This window comes from Eublepharis macularius, chromosome 2 (genome assembly GCF_028583425.1).
Source record: "Eublepharis macularius isolate TG4126 chromosome 2, MPM_Emac_v1.0, whole genome shotgun sequence".
In the NCBI taxonomy this organism is placed as follows: Eukaryota; Metazoa; Chordata; class Lepidosauria; order Squamata; family Eublepharidae; genus Eublepharis; species Eublepharis macularius.
Genome location: NC_072791.1, coordinates 173,768,895 through 173,790,591, shown reverse-complemented (window position 1 = coordinate 173,790,591; position 21,697 = coordinate 173,768,895). Strand labels below are relative to the sequence as shown.

The 21,697-nt window shown below is 41.2% G+C and overlaps 1 protein-coding gene across 1 annotated transcript in view; it reads right to left on the bottom strand.

The window, feature by feature from the left end:
- The window catches only part of MGAT5 (alpha-1,6-mannosylglycoprotein 6-beta-N-acetylglucosaminyltransferase), a 190,046-nt gene extending 182,146 nt beyond the window's left edge, over positions 1–7,900 (bottom strand). Inside the window, exon 1 of the mRNA XM_054971635.1 lies at positions 7,838–7,900. The gene's annotated coding sequence lies outside the window, so the exon portion shown is untranslated. The remainder of the gene's footprint in view (positions 1–7,837) is intronic.
- Between the last annotated feature and the right edge of the window lie 13,797 nt (positions 7,901–21,697).

The window sequence follows — 21,697 nt, the reverse complement described above, 5'->3', positions numbered from 1 at the left end:
CTTGTCGCCATAGCCAGAACCCCCTGGTCCCCCTCTCTCTGACCACCTGGCAGCCGCAGTCATCAACCACCTTGCTGCGTAAAAGCGGATACTTTGTCTGCCTCCGACCCGGAGGCCTGGTGGGTGGGCACATGGGTGGTGCTGCCAGTGAACAGCAAGACCCCCCACCCCCAAGAGGGGAGGCAGCATGCCACCGCCTCCCTATGCCCGCCTGGCCCAGCAGCTGCAGTCATCAACCACCTTGCTGTGTAAGCAGATACTTTGTCCACCTCCAACCTGGAGGCCTGGCGGGTGGGCACATGGGGGGTGCCACTGGCAAATGGCCAGATCCTGACCCCCAAGAGGGGAGGCAGCATGCCACCACCTCCCTGAGCCCACCAGGCCCAGTGGCCACAGTCATCAACCACCTTGCTGTGTAAGCGGATACTTTGTCCACCTCTGACCTGGAGGCCTGGTGGGCAGGCACATGGGGGGTGCCGCCGGCAAGTGGCCAGAACCTCCACCCCTGAGAGGGGAGGCATCCCGCCTTCATGACCACCGCACAGGGCCAAAGTGAACTGGGGAGGGTGGCTCCATTTGTGTTCAATGGGGATTTCCTTGGGGTGTCAAATTTGGGAATGTATAACTCCGAGATCCATATGGCAATCTTGACCAAACTTGGGTGATGGCTGGAGAAGAGCTTGCTGCACATTCCCTGTGAATATGGGCTCTCTAAGTGCTAAGGGGGCCGCTGTGGCAGCGAGGGACACCGGACACCAGACACGTTAGTTAACGGGACATGTTCGGTTCCGTTCGGCTGTTCGTGTTTGTCGTCGGGAACGAACAATGAACAGCCTGTTCGGGTTTCCCCCGCCCCTGTTCGTGCCCATATCTAATAGGGACCATATCTTGGTCCATCTACACTGACCTCCAATCCATTTCTGGGCACAATTCAAGGTGTTCGTGTTAACCTTTAAAGCACTATATTGTTTGGTACCAACATACATGAAGGACCACCTACTCCTTTATGAATCTACTTTACCACTGTGGTCCTCTTCGGAGGCAAAGCCTTTTGAGATTAGAAACCTAGGAGACGGCCTTCTCAGTCATGGCACCAAAATTCTGGTACGCTCTCCACAGGGAGACTTGTTTGTTGCCATCTTCTGCCAGCAATTAAAGACTTCCTTGTTTTGTGTTCCCTCAGTGATTATTCCTTCCTGCCCAATGCACTAAGAGGCCATATGATTAAAAACATGCTGTTATACCACACAGCTTACTCCATAGACATTGGGGAAGGGATCATTCATACATGCTTATTCATCCCGTGATGCCTATAACATGAAGTGAAAACTGATTTGTGCTGAAGAAGCTCAAAAACCATACATAACCTTTTAATATCAGTTCACATAACCCCAAATGCAATACTTTCCAAAAAACAATGATGAAAGTTTTAAAAATATACGAACAGTGTGGACAGAGAGATTTCCCCCTCCAGCTCATACAATGCCAGAATTCAGGCCATTCACTGAAACCGATTGTCAGTAGTTCAGGACTGACAAAAAAACTTCACAGGATTCATCATTAATTAATAGAATTTTCTACCACAAGTAGTGATAATGGACACTAATTTGCACTTTGATAGAGGGATAGAGAAATGCATAGAACACAGGTCTGTAAGCACCTGTTAACTGTAACAACCAAAAGGATCCTCCAAGTTTGGAGGCCAAATAACTCTAATTAGTAGAAGATAGGAACAAATAAAAGCGGAAGGCTATGCCTTCTCTGTGACTTTTTGTGTCATTTGGCTGGGCTTTATTAGAAACAATGATGACTAAATGGACTTTGGTCTTATCCAGGAAAATACTTTTTTACATTTTAGTTAAACCAAGAAGTCAGATTAATTCTGAAACACACAATGAAAATAATGTATGAGGCTTTTAAAAAAAAACAGGAATTGTTTTTCATTCATTTATACCCCAACTTTCTCCTGAACGGGCAACCAAAGTAGTTTACATTCTCAGCTCCATTTTATTCTCACAACAACCCTGGGAGGCAGGTTAGGTTTAGAGGATGTGACTGGTCCAAGGACACCCAGCAAGCTTCCATGGCAGAGTGAGGATTTGAATCTAGTTCTTCTATATCCTAGTACACCACATTAGATCTGTCCCACCTGAAAAAAAAATTGACTGGTTGCCTTTTCCTTTCTTTAAGGCGATGTAGAGATACCAATGGAAAATGAGGGAAAGATCTTGATATACATACACCTGCCTGGAAGCAACTACACTTGCAGTCTTTTAATGAATCAGACAATTACAATGTTCCTTAGAAATCTATAGTAGTTCCATAGAAATTAAGAGGGAACCTGCAACTGTATTTTTTTCATCTGCAGTTATCTGGTTCATACATTTTGTCCTCTTGAGCAGCATCTGTCTTTGGTAGTTGTTTTACAGCATTCCATTCCTCCAAGTACTTCATACTGCATAAGGATTTTTTTAAAAAAGGTGTCAGTGGGATCAATGCATTCAATAGGTTAGATTTACAAATTAAGGTGGTTTATGAGGCACAGTAGCAGAACTGAATTTCTGTTTTAATAGAATACAATAATTTAATAAAAAAAAATCAAAGTGCATACAAACCTGTATTACTTCACCCAAAACGGTTCATAAATTATCTCAGAGCGTCTACTTATTGGTAGGGATGCTACAGATTTTGCACTGACTGTGTTTGACAGTGGAATTTCTCATGTTTGAATGTGACAATCAGATGTGAGCCAAGTACAGGATCAGCTTGCTTTGGCACTAAACAACTTGAACACCAGATGAACAGGTCTGAATCAGGGTTTTTGCAAAATTGCACATGTGCAGACAGATTGGCAACCATTAATGTCACCAAGGAAGTGATTAATGTTACTAAGTATTTGCTAAGGAATACTTGGACAAACACCAAACACTAGGATTTTTTTTGCAGTTCTGTTTGTTTATGATTTATTTATATGATTTTGTGACTGCTTTAACAACTACATACAGTTTAGTTTAGTTTAGTTTAGTTTAGTTTAGTTTAGTTTAGTTTAGTTTAGTTTAGTTTAGTTTAGTTTAGTTTAGTTTAGTTTAGTTTAGTTTAGTTTAGTTTAGGGGCAGCAAAGAACAGGAGAAGTGGAACTCAACTGAGCTGTGTGTGAGCACATATGAAAAGAAAAGATTATTGCATTGTAGTATTGAAGGAATAGGATGAAATAACCTACAGAATAGCCATGAATGGGTTGATGAATAGTCTATTGAACAGATTAAGATGGGTAGCTGCGTTTGTCAGTCCTAGCAGTAGAAAAGAGCAAGAGTCCAGTAGCACCTATAAGACTAACAACATTTGTGGTAGAGTATCAATTTTCATGATACTTGCTCTTTTCTAGTCTATTAAATAGTCTACTGAAAAATTGGTTCCCTGGTTTTGATTGGCAAACAGGATGTGAATCAAACTGGCCAGTGTTCAAACATTAATTTCATTGGAAAATTGCAAAATTAGTTTTTAATCAAGGATGGCAAGAAGGAAGCAAGAACCCTACCCAGCTTTGCTCCTGATGCATCAGAGAACATAGAAACAAGTGTTCTTACTTCTGCATCTGTAGAAGACCAACTGCATCAGAGTTCTATAAAGAGTGATACTGTGATCACTGGGACGTGTTCTAAGAGTTGTGTTGCTTGTGTATGGGGTCTGAGCCCCAGCCCCCAGACTTGACAAGAGGGAACAGCAGGTCAACCGGGTTGACGGGCAAACAGAGGGGGCAGCCAGCAGCCAGCAGGTCCACTGGTCAGCCAGCAGCCAGCAGGTCCACTGGTCAGCCAGCAGACAGCAGGTCCACTGGTCAGCCAGCAGACAGCAGGTCAACCGGTCTGACTGGCAAGCAGAGGGGGCAGCTGGGGGACAGCAGGTCAACCCCTCCCACGGGCAAATGGAGCCAGAACCTGCCTGTGCCAGGGGCAAGGGTCAAAGGCCCAGGGCCTCAGGAGGCAGGGGGAGACAGAGAGAGGCCAGCGAGTCCCACTCCCCTGGGGAAGGAAAGGGGACTAAGCAAGGCAGAAGGGGGCAAGGGCAGAGGGTTTGGGGGCCCAGCAGTCACCCACCCAAAGACCTTACCTGAGGAGGAGAAGCAGTAGAAAATAGTAGCCTGGCCCAGGAGTTGCCAAAAGCCAAGCCACTCCAGGTGGGGCTATTGGAGGCACTCTGCATGAAGTCCTGGGCAACCAGCCAAGGAGCCGCAGCTGGACCCACCTTCAGCCATCAGCTCAGCCAGGGAGGCCGGGCTGCTAGCCAGGGGACTGCAGCTGGACAGGCCTTCAGCAATCAGCCAAGGCAGGGAAGCTGGGCAGCCAGGGAACAAGGTACAGCTGGTGCTGGTCAGTGGGGCCAGATCAGCTACCCCAGCTGCAACTGCTTGGTGCAGCCCAAGACCAGGCTAGAAGAGGGGTGGGACAGTAGAAGGAAGCCCTATAAAAGCTGGCTGGGAAGAGCCCTGAGGTGGTGGGTTTGAGTAGGAGTGATGGAGCAGAGTTGGAGTGGAGAGAAGCCAAGGAGAAGGCAAGAAGAAGAGTGGAGGCTTGAAGGAGAGTCTTGGGAGGAAGAGATGGTGGAAGATGCAGGGGGTAAGCAGGCCAGGTTGAGCAGGCCAGCGAGTGGATTGAGAGGGAGTCAGGGTGAGGTATACTGCCCCTCCTTCCACAGAACAGGGTCCTGCAAAATCCCTGGCCCCCCTGTGACGTCAGGAGCAGACTGCCCAGTGCCATGCCCAGCGGCAGCTGCGGCAAGCCCTGACAGCTTATCTTTTCAAAGCCAATCTTAAAGGAAAGAACTAGCAACAAAAGAAGAGGGAGCTGCTAGGCTGCAGAAACAGCAGCAGCCAAGAAACAAGGACAAACGAACGCCTTTCCCATCTCAGTAACCCATATGTCAGTCACCCAACCCTATTTCTGAAGGACTAGTTGCTAAACTGAATATCAAGATTTGTGCACCCCATGAATAAATTTAATGTGGCGACACGGCAATCATGAATAGTAATTCTTGTAATAGTGACAGCAGCTCTCCAGGTTGCAACAGTATGATTGCCTAGTTCATATATGAATATGTAAATGTGCATGTCCTTGGGAAGGCTGTAATAAAGAAACAGGTATAATCTAAAGTCATGACTTTAATCACAATGCGCTCTACTTTGTTAGAAATAGAACAGGTAAGAAAAAATATTGTCAAGATAAGTTTAGTTTCAAAGTCTAAGAGCCATTTTTGAGGCACACATTAACTTTTATATTAATTTGATCTTTCCCCTTTGGGATTTATAACCTTTTTCTCTTAGAAACTTTGGCAGGTATAGTTAATGTAGGAATCAAAGATACTGTCTCAGTGAGCAAAATAGGTGAAAGTACAAAGATATACTTTACTATTGCTTTATTTATATCCTAAGCAAAACATTACCAAAAATACTGAACTAGTGGACAGACAATTCAGTGCCTGGACCATCATAGACAAGCACAATAATTCAGTACACAAAGTTGTTGTATGGGTGCTCACAAGTGATGAACAGATTTGCAGTGAAGACTGATCCATTCCAACAAACACTTCCCTTCAAGACAACCATTGTCATTCAGGATGCCTAAATCAGCTGAAATCAGTGGACTTCAGTGTGCTGGACAGGACTGCAAAGGGTGGCTTAATGTAATCATTACAGTCAGGGCTTTTCTTCTGGAGAAAGAGGTGGGAGAACTCTCACCCGGGGCCCAAAGCAGCCTGGATCAGCCTGGAACGGGCTGCTGCCACACGAGAGAGCACTCCCCCGCCGGGCAGCAGCCCAATCCTGGCCAGGATCAGGCAGCTGCCGGGTGGAGAAGTGTTCCTCCACCTGGCAGAGGTTCAATTCTGGACATTTTGGGCCCAAATTGGGCCCAAAATGGCCAAAAGGAGCTCAGAATGGCCACCCACCTGGGTGGTCCCATGCCTGGCAGAGTCCCAACCCTGTCCATTTTGGGCCTGAATTGGGCCTGTGCTGGGTGGGGGAACCCCCTGCCTGGCAGCAGCCTGATCCAGGCTCTTTTGGGTCCAATCCTGGCCGGAAATGGCCAAAATAGGCCATTTAAAAAATACCTTTGTGACACCAGTCATGTGGGTATTTTAAAGAGCTGCCAGAACTCTGTTCTGGGGTGTTTCAGCTCAAAAAAAGCCCTGACAGTAGCTGAAAGAGAGGGATAGGACATTAAAAACATCGCTTTACTATTTTGCAATTTACAGTTTCAAAAATAAATAGTATCTATTGATTTTAGGCATTAAAATGCAAGATAATCATTTTAGCATCTTCCCATTAGGGATTTTTCTAGTTCCCCTATGTAATCAGTATGACGATACTGTAATACATTCGTTTAGTTTGTTTTGAAAATTTTTCAGCATAAAAACCATTTCTTTTAAGATACCTTTACCTATATTGTGTCACTGTAGGGCTTGATCAGTGTGTGTCAATCCTGTAGGTTGTCACTTTAAAGCTGTTCTCCTAAGAGCTCATTGTATTGCAGTAGCATGGATAAAAGTAAAAACAGTCTGCCCAAGAGTAAGTGGAGATGACCTGTGGCTGTATTTATCAGCAGCTAATGAAATGAGATTGAGTTTCTAGTCATTACCGGAGAAGGGAGACAATGGAATGTAATCTGTTCTGGCTTTGCTAATTACCCATTTTCAGATTGTACTTGGTCTCAAAGAAGATGCTAACCACATACAAAGAAGTTATGGAAATCCCACACACATAAACCGTGAATGTGAATAAATCAAACAACTCGGAAAACCTAATATATTGGTGTAAGAGGAAAGCCTCATATATAACTTGGTGTAGTGGTTAGAGTGTTGGACTAGGATCTGGGTGACCCAGATGTGAATCCCCACTCTGCTATGGAAGCTCACTGGGTGAACTTGGGCCAGTTGCACACTTTCAGCCTAATCTCCCTCACAGGGTTGTTGTGAGGATTAAACGAAGGAAAACAGGATGATGTAAGCCACTTTGGGTCCCCGTTAGGGAGAAAGGTGGGATATAAATGAAGTAAAATAAAAATAAAGTAAAACTTTTTACGTATCTGTAGTATGCATTGTTATATATGACTGAATCTAACACTGAAATTCTCAAATCTTGTCTTTCCATATAAAACCCAACACTTGTTTTTGAAACCATAACAGGACCACAAAACCCTCCTAAGACCCAACCTAATCTTAAACTCAGATTGCAAAATAGCACCTAGAATCAAATTATCAATATCTAAGAGAGCACTCCTAAACAGGTCAGAATCATATTCAGATCTACTCAATCGTATTCATATCTGCTCCCAGGAAAGTATTCTTAGGATTGCACCTCACTTGCAAATGTAACCCACAATTAATTACTCAAGATGTCTCATTGTCATTAATAACATCAAATATTTTTTATTCAAACACTGATTCAGTCAGTATAGCTGCAGAATAAAAATATTGGATGTATTTCAATAAGCTTCTTCTTCTGCAGCAGTAGTTTGACAATTCAGTGCATAACATACAGTATATTCAGAACAGGGTAAGGGACAAGGTATCTTTTCCCTGACCTCAATATGTGACTATATTAAAACATAAAACAGTGAGCTGTTAAACCCAATTTAAAAAGAAGCATTATACATTCCAACTCTAGTTTGCAAAAGCCCAGAATGAAAATGTAGCTCTGCATATTCCTGACCTACTTTATTATCTGGCAAGAAACTACAGTCTCCAGTGTACTGCTACTGGAGAAGACATATATATGATGTTAAGCTAAACACAAGGTTTTCCATGTCAAAATTTGAAGTTTTATGCAAACCATCGTACTCACTTTGAAAAAGCATTGCAAGGTATGTCTCTCTCCTCAGTGTGCGAGAGGGTCAGAAACGACACTGTTGAAGCCACGCTGATGTTACTTTGAACAGCAAACTTGCAGTTATGAAGGAGGGGGTGGAAGCAAGAGGAAGGTGTAGCTGTTGACAACGATGGTGGGGATAGGACTAGGGCTAGGAATGGAGGCACTCACAGCCTTTTATAGCATCGTGAAGCACAATTTTCCTGGAATGTTCAAATTCAAACTACTTGGTGGTGGAAAGTGCCGTCATTGCTGCCGACTTATGGAGACCCTGTATGGTTTTTATGGCAAGCAATGAACAGAGGTGGTTTGCCATTGCCTGTCTCTGCATAGTAACCCTGAATTCCTTTGGTGCTTTTCCATCCAAGCTCTGATGAGAGTCTCAGCTCTGAAATACTGAAGTGTAACGTTTTGTGTGTTTAATGAGTATGGTGTTATGAACACTTGGGGCAAAAGAAAGACACATAGTAGTGCCGGCCAATGGGAGATGGGTGACCTCTGGTGGTCAAGTGTAATTGTTAACCTTAATATGGTTTTAATAAATTAGTATATAATGGCCTCAAAATTATTGTGAAGGACTTTCATTCAAATTAACTGGACTTCAATCCTGTACCGGATATAAGGATTGCAGAAACAAATGTTTTTCTTTAGATCTATAACAGAACCTCCTCCTAAGACCTTATACTGAGCTTGGAAGATACATTTATGTATTTTTGTAACATTTGCAGGACTCAGCCTGAGTTGTGCAGCACTAACACGCTTGGAAACTATCCAAAGAAATAGAAGGAAGATAGATTGAAAGTAGATACATTTGCGGAATGACTGGAATCTACAATTATATACTTTGTTTCTCTGAGTAGATAAACATTAACTAACTACTTTAATACTGCTTCAAAACATTTCGTTAAATGCATAGATTTCCATTAAAGCTATATGTAATCTGTAGCTGAAAATTGCAGAGTGCTTTATTATTCTATGGATATGTCACTATAATTTAGAAAGTCTCATGTACACTTGATGAAAAATTTGGAATTTTTATTTGTCCGAAGAGGCTAATGTTTAAGCTTCAGATCTCTTTCTCTGCACAGGGTATGCAACTTTGGAAATGTTCCCCTGTGATTCATATGCTTCATACAATTGACTTTTTCACAGAAATATAATGTTTTAAAAAAACAGGTTTCTTCTCAGAGTTTAAGGTGAATCAAAGTTCAGTAAGGGAGCTGAGAACAGGTGAAATTATAACCAGTATTTCAGCATCTGCATAATACTCACTCAAGCCAGAATGTGGAAATACACAACCATATTTTGACATGTCAAAGATTTAATCTGAGTTACATTTCTGATGTACATTGCATTTCCAAAGACTTACAGTGCAATCCTAAGAAGACCTTTTAAAACCCATTGGCTGAGATGTATAGCTGGATTTAGGACTGCACTGTTAGACGGACACATTTATGCTCATGGTTTGCAATTCTACACCCCTCATTGGCGATGTCTAATTATGTGTTAGTTGGGGATGGGGCGGTTTATTTTCCATTATCCTGTCATTCAGTTCTTCAGTCAACCTTAGACTGTAATTATCAACCAACAGGAAGGTCTATGAAAGCTTGGCATAGTATGCAAAATAGTTATCATTAAAATGGGATTATCTACATTATAGCTTTCATTAACTACTGCTCATCTGTGTGAGATCTGATATGCAAAACACCACAGCATTATTATTTCATCAATACTTATACAAAACCACTAGGTTTTACAGAATAGCAGTATCAGTAACAGGTTTCATTTCAAGAAACGTGCCTGTGTTGAACTGACTTACCAGTTTATATTATAGTATATATTCATGCAGAAAACTGGTCTGTATTGTTGTTATATATGATGATCTTCTATTCCTTGTTTTCACTATTTTTCCTACACAAAGTTTGTAACTTTTGAAGTGAAACTAACTCAAAATAGCTATGGCAAGAGATTCTTAACAGCCTTTATAGTTGAAGTATTACTCAAGAACTAAACTTTTTTTTAAATTGGTGAACAAAATTTCTTGCTGAAGATATAATGTTAGAAATATTCAAAATTATTGTCTTGGGAAATTTAATCACAATAACCAGGACTCACATTTCCCCATTTTCCACTTTTCCTAATCAAAGTAGTTGCAGTTATATGAGAACAACTGCACAGGGCTGGTGCCAGGTTTTCTGGCGCCTGAGGGCAGACACCTGCACCCGGGAGCAGCTTCAGGGGTGTTGCTTCCCCCACGTGCACACGCGCAAAGCACGCGCACACACCCGGACTGCATGATGTCACTGAGTGTGACATCATCATGCAGGGGGTGCCGGTGCGAGCTGGCCACCCCATTGGCGCAGCAGGCAGATGGGACGGTGCACGGGTGGCCTCCCAGCCCTCCTGTTTAGTTGCCTCGCACTGCCCCGGCCACCTGTCGCACCTGGCTGGCCGAGAGCTGTGCGCTGGCAGTGGTGGCAGCAGCAGCATCAGGCAACTGAGCAGGAGGGCTGGAAGGTTGCCTACTCAGTTGCCTCATGCTGCCGACACCAGCACGCACTTCTGGCTGGGCACCTGTGGGCCAGGTGCGGCAGGTAGTCAGGATGGCACACAGGTGGCTTCCTAGCACTCCCGTTCAGCCGCCAGCACTGCCGCTGCCAGCCTCACAGTGTGCACCCCCGCCCCCGGTCAGCACTTGAGTCGGCTGCCAGCACCACCTCAATAGATGTGCCGGCCCTGCAACCGCATTCATTCTATTCTGTAGAAGTATCAGAGTAATAACTGTTGCATTACTTCATTTGACAAAGCTTAAATTTTTATTCCTCCCTCCTTCATTTTTCTCCTCAGCACAAAGTAAACATTTGATATGCACCTCCAGTGCATTGTAGAGGATTTTGGAGGCATCTTCTAGAGCATTTATTCAGATTCCCATGGGACCCAGGCCAGGGCTCTTGTTCTTTACCATCATTCCATGTGACCTGAGAATGCATCTGAGAACACACTCAGCTCTCAGTTGAATGTTGTAAGGAAGGACTGATATTTGGGCAAACTTGTCTCTCAGACAGGGCTCATTTTGTGTGTGTGTGTGGGGGGGATGCACCGGAACGACATTCCGGAAGATCCAAAAAGAGATCATATGGGTGGTTGCCCCACCCACGTGATTCCTCTTCATCCCCGCTGCCTCCCCGCTGCCCGTGTCTTTAGCAGCAGGTGGCAGCAGAGGCAGCAGCAGCAGGTAGGAAGCTGGGGGGGGTGGCGGCCATGCGGCGGGTCTCTGGAGCTAGCCCTATGGCCAGCCAGCACCACTGCAGCTTGCGTGGCGGTTGAGGCAGCACATGGTCCGCAGCGACCTCCAGAGCAGGCCATGCGGCCAGCCAGCACCACTGACCGTCCTCCTGCAAACTGCAAGCGGTGTGAGTATCTCTGGGGTATTCTGCTTGCTTTGTTGACTGTTGAATGTTACTGTATGCCCCCCCCCCATGTGGACTGGAATTTTTTATTTTAAAATCTCTGCTTTGCTGGCTTTCTGTTGAGATGCTCTAATCTGTGTAGAAAGACAGATTTTTGGGGTAGAGCGTGAGGGGGTGGGTGTTGCCTTCTGACACACTTCTGATGATATCAGGGGATGTGGCATATGCAAATCAATCATGCCAATGACACACTTTTGGTGATGGCAAGGGGCATGGCAAACGCTAATGAGTTATGCTAATGAGTTCCTGCAGCTCTTTTTCTACGAAATGACCCCTGCTCTCAGACAAGCTTTTCTTCCATTACTGAGCTATTGATTCAAGGAATTCATGATAAACTCTTAAAGTTTTGAAAGTTCATCAAGGTTGACAAATCAAAACTCCAGTATGTCACTTTTAACTCACAATAAAATATATGAATCTTGAGGCAAACTTCATATCAGAATTAGTGTCTCCATATGTCTAGAATCTGGACTCTTGCCATTTCAGTTTTTACTGACAGCTGCACATTATTCCAATCCATGGTGAAGTCTGGTGGGAGGAAACTCTTTTTGAAACATGTTGATATTAAAAGCATATACAGTACAATGTATTATAAAACAATTCAATATGACTTGTTAATCATTACATGTTCCTTTGATCCATTGCCATGGCAGGAACTTCAGTACAGAGGGGCAGTATTACAACCAGTATCAACGAACCTTAAACTTGAAGGTCAGTGATAAAAACTTCTTAGGCTCATAAGGAAGTGTGAGCATGTTATCCATTAAACGATTAGATTTATTATAAGCATAATCTGTCCATATTTTCTTATATGCCTGACCAAGCTTCAAACATTACTATTTCAAAAGGATGTTGAATAACTTTATACTTTCTATAGATTAAGCTCCTGAAATTTGAATATTCTATAAAAATAATGAATGAGCACATGTTGTTAAAACTACACATTTTTGCTCTCCCAAATTTGTTACATTCTCTATAAAAGTATCCATGAATATGCATCTGTGGCTAAACTAACTTCTTATATGCACAATTGATCAACGCTCGAATTTCAGGGGAAATGGAGAGACTTCTTTGATTATGTACTTCCAAAGTAAGAAAAATTAAGAATAGTTATAAAACTAAGGTTTAAAAAATGTTGAATATAAACTGAGAAGCATAAAGTTGAATACAGAATGTTCAGTATAAAATTTTGTGGATAGGTAATTAAGGAGAGGAGTAATATTTTTTAATTTAACTGTGCTATTATATATCTTGTCTATGCTTTTCTTTTACTATACTATATGTATATTATCTAAGCTTTTTATGCCCTTTCTGTTGTCTTTTACTTTTAAAATTTCTTTAAAAAATAAATGTAATCAGCACTATTCATGTCTCTGATAAAAGTGCATCCCTTAAAATTAAAAATTCCTAGAACAACAATATTTGAGAGAAATTTGGCTTCTAATGATGTGTCATTTTTTAAAAACATATTCTTTGATCTTTGTCCCATTAGTTCCTTGATCTAACTTTAGGACATCGACCTCCTAGAGCTGCTGTATCATAGTGGTTAATTGGCTGGGCTCTGAGCCAGCACACTGCAGGTTCAACTCTCACTACTGCCGTGATCTCCGAAGGTGGCCTTGAGTAAGCCTCTCCTCTCTGCCCCAGCTCCCCAGCTGTATTGTGAGGATAATAATAACACTGACTTTGTTAACAGATTAGTGTGGCACTAATCTGTCCAAAGGAGCAGTATATAAGCACATGGTTATTATTATTATTATTATTAGAGGTAATGTTTAATCTTTCCATGTAGTTGTAAAATGTTGTGGATATCTATGGGCTACAATAAACCTGGAAATAAATAAGAAGTTATATTCCAGTGATATATTTGTATAATTGTAAAGAACCCAGTAGCACCTTTAAGACTAACGAACTTTATTGTAGAATAAACTTTCGAGAACCACCACTCTCTCCTTCAGATGCAAGAGAGCTGTGGTTCTTGAAAGCTTATGCTACAATAAAGTTGGTTAGTCTTAAGATCCAATAGACAATATGCCAAAAATAATGGATAAAATAAAGGAATTTGGTGATTTGGTGGGATTTTATGTGAACAAAAAGAAGTCGAAGATATTGTGTAAGAACATGACGAAGCAAAAACAGCAAGAATTAATGGATATAACGGACTGTGAGGTAGCTAATAAAGTGAAATATTTAGGAATTGAGTTGACTGCAAAAAATATAGATTTATTTAAAAATAATTATGAGAAACTGTGGCAACAAATAGAAAGAGATTTGATAAAATGGAATAAATTAAACTTGTCATGGTTGGGAAGAATAGCAGCAGTGAAGATGAATGTGCTACCACGCGTGATGTTTTTGCTGCAAACTATTCCAATTATCCGAGACTTCAAACAATTTGACAAATGGCAAAGAAAAATTTCAGACTTTGTGTGGGCAGGCAGGAAACCCCGAGTGAAAATGAAGGTATTACAAGACTCGAAAGAAAGGGGGGGGCTGCAACTGCCAAACATAAGATTATATTACGAAGCAATTTGTCTGACATGGTTAAAAGATTGGATAACGTTAAAAGACTGTAAACTGCTGACTTTGTTTGGATGGCATGCCTATTTGTGGTATGATAAAGTTAAAGTGGACTCTATGTTTTTGCATCACTATATCAGAAGAAGCCTTTTCACAATCTGGAAGAAATATAAGAACTACATGGAAAGTGGTATCCCTTCATGGGTGGTACCATATGAAGTAATAGACCCGAGAACTGTCTATAATGGACAACAATGTTTAACTTATAAAGAGATAATGTCGATAGAACATAGAATACCAAAAATAAAGACACAAGAAGAGTTATCTCCTCACTATGGATGGTTTCAATATATGCAAATTAGGGATCTTTACAACTTGGACTGTCTAAAGGGAGGAATAAGACTAAAAAACTTGGAGTTAGAAGAAGTGATTCTACAAGAAGGCAAAAAAGATATTTCGAAAATATACGAAATACTTTTAAAATGGTATACGGAAGACGAGACAGTCAAAGTCCAGATGGTGAAATGGGCAATAAACCTTCATAAAGAAATAACAATGGAATCATGGGAATACTTGTGGAAAAATACTTTGAAGATTTCAACTTGTACCAGCATTAAAGAGAATGTATACAAAATGATGTATAGGTGGTATTTAACGCCTAAGAAGATTGCGCATGGAAATGCAAATATGTCAGATAAATGCTGGAAATGTAAAAAGCATGATGGATCATTTTATCGTATGTGGTGGACTTGTGAGGTAGCTAAGCAATACTGGGGAGATATAATAGAAATAATTAATGAGGTTTTGCAAACCCAAATAAATAAGAACCCAGAGTTGTTGCTACTGAACTTGGGAATGGAAGAAGTTCCGAGGCAGTACAGAACATTGCTATTTTACATGACTACAGCAGCAAGACTTTTGTATGCGCAGAAATGGAAAGTGCAAGAAATACCAACTATAGAAGATTGGATTTACAAATTGCTGTACATGGCTGAGATGGACAAAATGACACAAAAACTTAAAGATCTTGATCCAGGAGAATATATTGCAGACTGGGAGAAATTGAAACAATATCTAGAAAAAAAATGGGATGTGAAAGGAGAACTGTGGAAGTTCGACAATTATTAATATGTGACTTTATAAAGGGGAGAGAGAAGTAACTTTACCATTAATGGGGAAACTTAGCTATTAATTAATCTAAGCTAATATTAGTAATAAGGAAATTGTATTAAAAATAGATAGTCTAAACAGTGAAATGTAAATTGATATATTAGAATATTGGAGATATAGAAGAATTTGAACATGCTTAGAATAAGTGATATAACATATATAGGATTTAGAAAAACTATGGTTAAGAGTGATTTGAGTATTAAGAGGGGTTCGGGGTTGGAAAGCTGTTGGAAGTCAGTAAGGAGGGGGGGAAGGGGGGCTGATATAATTTAGATAAGACGGGGAATTTGTGTATTGAATAACATTGTATGTACTCACCAATAAAAAAAAAAGTTGGTTAGTATTAAAGGTGCTACTGAACTCTTTACAATTTTGCTACTACAGACTAACACAGCTAATTCCTCTGGATCTATTTGTATAATTGTTATCCTTTTGGAGTGCTTTGGTTAAGGAGAACTACATTCAGAAATACTATTGGATGATTACTTGTTCCTAGAGGGGAAATGTAGCACATTTTGTATGGCACAGTGGAAAATATTGAATTTTGTATAGGAGTAAAATTTAACACATTATCAACAAAACGAAGCAATGTATGTGTTGCTAGACTTCAGATGGGGGCTTGAGTGTTTGAATCCCCCAAATAAAAACTCCCTTAACATAGAAAATTAGCATGTCCAGAAGTTTTGAAAAGTCAAGCTTTTCCCCAAATGAGTAGTTTGCCTACTCTGTTTTTTTCTTTAAATGTGGGGAGGAGTGTCAAACAATCGAAAGCGTTGCAGTACATTGACTGATCTACTGCTCATATTTACTTCACTGTAACTGGTAATCCCTGCCTGTTTCCAAATGGATAGAGTTAGGATGTCAAATGGTCTAATTAAGTCAAATTTGCAAGTCATACAGGGATTAAGGTTCCATGCTGATTCTCCTAACAGTGCACCAGGAGGTTAGGGGACTATGATACTTTAAACTAACCTAACAAAAGTTATCACTGCATTTAATATGTAACTGCATATGTTTACATTGAACTCCACTACCTTTGTCTCTCTCTCTCCTTCCTCCATTTTTACATTATTTGTTTTAGAATGCAAGGTCCTTGGGTGCAGTGATCTCTCTATTAAAGCCTGCAAGATGCCATATATACTGATGGCTCAGTATGTAATGCTATGAATATACTGTAAATGCTTCTGTCCTATAGATTTGACCTAAAATGGCATGCTAATATTTTTTAATAATTGTGGCTATTTCTTCAGTTGGCCTTAAATGTTAGGGAATGGCTCAGTTCAAACATCCAACCAAGCTTGTAAGAGTGACCTCCCACTTAGCAGCTGAAGGCAAATAGCATATTAGTGTCTCTCTACAAATAAAAAGAAGTTTAGATCCTGTAAGAGAGAGTAGACAGACACTGCCATGAGTTGGCTACACATGCAACATCTCCCCCCGCCTTTCTCTCTCTGTTGATGTGCTGTGGGATAGCAATGTGCTAAATTGTAGGAGTGCTCCTTTGCCTTCACTTGTGCTCTATCTGTATATTTGTAAATAAAGTTACCCCCTCCAGGAACAAACTCCCGTAAAAGCGGACCCTACATCTTCTTACGCATAGTGAAATGGGAAGTGCATAAAACTAAATGAAAGCTGTTTGACACATTTGTATGATAAGGTATTCAAACCATGCTTTCTTCAGACAATAAAATTCCGTTATGTCTACAGCAAGCAGGATAATTCATGTACCTGTTTCAAATCAAAACCATGAGATCTTTAACTTGATTGCAGAATATTGTGATATTCTACAAATAAATAAATTGGCCCTAGTATTAATTGAAGCCCAAACCTATATAAATGAGGCAAAAAAGCACTCCAAAAATCTTAACCAACAATATATTTGAAATAGTGAAATTTTACGCATTGTTCACAATATTTTATTTAGAAATTCAACTGAATATAAAAATGTATTGACTGAGGTTGGGCCACAGGAAAGGGAAAAAGGCAAAGTATTATTTTAAACACACCATGACTGGAGAATCCCATTATAGACATTTACCTCAGGTTTGCTCTCCCAGAAATTCCAGAGCCAGGTCACACAAACCAAATTGGTGTTCTGAGAATAGACCCCTCCCATTTACAGAGTTTATTGAGAATGTAGCATCTTGCATATGGTGAGTTGGCCATTTCAATTGCCTCACCATGTGCGCAGGTTGCTGCTTAAAGTAAGAAGTAATCACAATTTGTTAAAGAAAGAGGATTTGGTGTACAATAAATACCTGGAAGTGACATTGGTCCTATCTAGGAATTGTTGGAAACTTTATGCTTTTACCATAGAGTTTCCAACAATTCCTACAGCAGTCTGACAGTGATATCACACTGTCCCTCAATGGTCATTTTTAAATAAGAGCCAGGTGTGGGGGAACCTAGGAGTCCTGTTGCAGTAATCAACCAGCACTGCACAATAGTATGATCAGCAATTAGACACCAAGGAATATTTAATAATAATTAGTATTTTACATAGTTTAAGTGTTAAAGGCAGTGCATGTCCATCAGCTCAGTGCTACAATTCTTTGCAAGATGGACCATTTTATTATCAGATAGGAGGGGTTTTGCCTGAGGCCATTTAATGAGTTCATGGTAGATAGACTTCCAGGTTAGCCATTTTTACACATTATCTCTTGAATACATTACAAAACTACACAGGAAGCTGCTTTAGTCAGGTTAAGCTATTGGTCTATTAAGACCAGTATTGTCTACTCTGATTGTGGAAAGGTCTTTACTACCTGCCTTTTACTACCAGAGAGGCTGGAGATCGTAAGTGGGACTTTCTGCCAGCAAAGCAGATGTGCCATGGCCCAACCAAAATAGACTTTTCAAGCTGCACCTAGAGTCAATAGGATGCAGCATTTAAAATGTTAGGCTAGGAGTGGGAAGACCCTCTGTGGTAAATCTTACTGGGTAAGCTTGGGTTAATCTCTCTCAACCTAACTTCACAGCTATTGTGAGAACCATATAAGACTGCCTCAGACTCCGTGGAAGAAGAGTGGGATAAAAAAGTGATAAATCGACTCAATTGTTCATCAGGAGAAATTATTCAGAAGAGAAAATAAACACAGAAGGACAAACTTAACACTGGAAATGCGTGATAGGTTCCTGTGTTACCAGAATTGGTCTCTTTGCAAGTTCGGGGAATTGCAGCAAGAAGAAGGCTATGCGAGAGAGGTAACAAGCGAGATCCTCCACCAATTTTTACAGAGGCCCCTCCTCAAGGAAACTGATGAGAGCTAGATGTTTTCCAAATAAAGAGTAGTTTTATTTAAAAGGGGAAAACTCACACACATGACAAGAGGCAAATAAATGGTTTTCACAAACACACAAGAGTCCTAGGAAAGCAGTGAGGAAAAATGGGAATAGATTGCAGGATTTTCAGGTTACCAATCAGAGGAGTAGAGTAGTCTGTGGGGGTAGAGTGCTTCAAAAGGCCAGCATTCTCAACCAGGAGAGGCTCAGAGAGCCTCTGAGGGCACTATGCTTGGGTCCCAGTAACCATGTACAATTTGGCTTGGGCAAAGCCAGTATTCTTGATGGGTAAATCAGACCCTGGGGGTGGAGAGTGACTTCAGCCAGTAAGACAAAGGACCCTAATGATCGACTCCTGGGAAGGACAAAAGGTTTTAGTACTTTGATTGGTGTTACCAGGGTGTGACAAAAGAATTAGATTGGCGGCTCCTGGTATTTTACAAAGAAACTATAGTTAATTAAATGTTCCCCGGAGTTGGCTGATGAATTTATAGTTTTGATTAAGTGTTCCCAGGAAGAACATGAACTTATCACAGATGATTGATGGTCCCTGATTGTGGGTCAAGGTCTAATCAATGGGAAGAAGGGAGATTGGAATGTCCAAGGGGAGGTGACTCAGAAGCACCTTTCTTGTCAAAAATCTGCCTGCTTTAGGTTTTGGGAGACAGGAGACAATGGTGTCTAATCACTCGGCATTTGATTTGCTTGATATGTGCATTTCAGCCTCCCAGGCAGGAGCTGATAATGTTCTGCCCTGCTGGGCAGTTTGGCTTGTGTGACATGAAGCGCATTAGATTTCATATCATAAGCAGCTATTAAAACAGCAGAGGCTAGACAGACTGCTCACACTCTTTTTTTTTAACATTTCTATTAATATAAGTTGTGAGAGACCCTCATTACACTGTGATAATGGTGTTAAGGAAAGGAGTTAATTCATTCTGCTTTACTCTATGTAAACACATTTTCCTTATTGGAGAAAATAGCAGTTGGTATATGATTTAATGGAGAAAAAGGGGAGGGGAGGAAGGATTCAAGTCCTTCCTTCATAAGTACTACAGGGCCAGTTCCATTTGGGCCTTTCCAGATGTTCCTGACAGAAATTTAGAGGTGGGAAATGCAGGCAAGCATATTCAACATTGAGTAGTAGCCCGACACTCATAAAAGGAAAGAAAATGCCAACAGTTCAGTCCTATGCATGTTGACTTCCTAGTTCCACTGAGTCAATGGGGCTTACTCCCATGCCAGCCTGCCCAGAATTACTACTTGGGTCTTTTAAAAGTTGCTTTTCAAAACTGAATACAGGAAATATCCAAAGAACTTGTTAGGAATCTAACCAAGTATGATAATATATCAATAGACAGAACAGATATGGAAGTTCTTACACTTTTGTACAAAGGAAATTTGTCAGATCTTTGACAGAAGAGCCAAGTAGTAGAAATGTTGAATTTTTTTGAAAGCACAAGCAGGTGGAAAGTGAATCACAGGAGGAAGGTTGACAGTTGTAAATTGGTAACACCATTAAGGAAACCTGGAGACTTAGGGATTACCCACCTGTGCTTCAAACAAGCCCATCTCTTCTTATCATTGTGATTGTAATATGAACACAATATGAGTAAGTTCATCCCAAGGTTGCAAGAAATGATGACTGATTTGAAAATGAGTTTGATAAAGTATTGTTTCATTGAATGCTGAGTGCAGTTAAGGAGAGGCATTATAAACTGTTGATACATTTGAATTCATGGCAACCTAATTTCTTTTATTCTTAAACAGAAAAGCTTTGGTATGATTCATCTGGGGAAAATTTTGTGTTAGTGGTGTGAAGCTCTACCTAGAGAGCTGAATTACTAGCAGTGTGCAGTTGGATATTGCTGACCCTAAAAATTGTCTGACTTACTTAGATTGTTTATCCAGGACAGTTCTTCCTGGAATGACTCCCAAATCTGTTAACATCATGAATTAATTGTCAGGAAACATTAAAAAAATGTTTCTCCCCATTCCCCAGAAAACCGTATTTCTCTCAGCCAGTCTTAGCCCTGGGACTGTTCAGGCAAGTTGCCTTGTCCAATCACACATTCTTTCTTGGAGGGGAGGGAAATTTAAAACTGCAGCCTTGATGTTATATTAGCCATTTTACACTGCATATGTACTGCATGTGTGCTGCACTTGATAGTCCTTGTTGTCTTGGGAGAAACACTTTGCTTGGATTACACTAGACCCCAACCAGATGGATTCTGCCTAGATATCACTTCTCAACAGACTGGTTGGATTAATTTATCATTACTTCAAGTTAGTCTTTCCTCTGTTCTTTACCCTAGGAAGGGTTACTAATGAGGGGCCACATTTGGTTGCTTGAGGAGGAGGTATCATTTTTGTCATTGTTTTGAGTTTTGTGATGTTTAATATTTGTTTTTGTTTTGATATTCTTCTTTTTTTGTGCTTCTGAAAGTTTGTTTTTTGGATTTTTGCTGTGTCCCCCCCCCCCTTGATTAATTGACTTTTCTGGTTACCTTCAGTTAGTGGGCTACCCATTTTCCACCTTTTTGCAGATTAATTAGTGATTTGAGGTAATGTTGCATTTTTCATTGATTGATTGATTGATTGATTGATTGATTGATTGATTGATTGATTGATTGATTGATTGATTGATTGATTGATTGATTGATTGATTGATTGATTGATTGGATTTTTAGCCCTCTCTCCCCACAAGCAAGCTCAGGGTGGGTCACAATCTTAAATAAGGTACAATAGGTAAAACCAATAAAATAACATCTGATTGCAAACATGGATATCTGCATTCCAGATGGGGCACCCTTCCCCCTTCCCCTGCCCACCATACACAAGGGAAGAAAAGGGTGGAGGTGTGGGTTGGTGAACCTCTAACTCCTCAAGCATGGGGAGGCAGATGGACCATATGTTCCCCCCCACTGACAGGAGACGAGCAGGGAGGCTAATTAGATGGATCCAGTGCTGGCCTCAACCATATGCCTGGCGGAACATCTCTGTCTTACAGGCCCGCCGAAAAGATACAAGATCTTGGCAGGCCCAAGTGTCTTCCGACAGAGTTCCACCAGGTTGGGGCCAGGACAGAAAATGCCCTGGCCCTGGTCGAGGCCAGACGAGCCTCCCTGGGGCCAGGGACCACCAGTAGGTGTTTATTTGCAGATCTAAGAGCTCTCCAAGGTACATATGGGGAGAGGTGGCCGCTCAGGTATGCTGGTCCCAGTCCGTTTAGGGCTTTATAGGTCAGAACCAGAACCTTGAACCTTATCCAGAATTCCACGGGGAGCCAATGCAGCTGCTGCAGAGTTGGAGTCACATGTGCCCTGAATGAAATTCCTGTCAGGACATGAGCAGCAGCATTTTGGACCCGCTGCATTTTCCAGGTCAGGCCCAA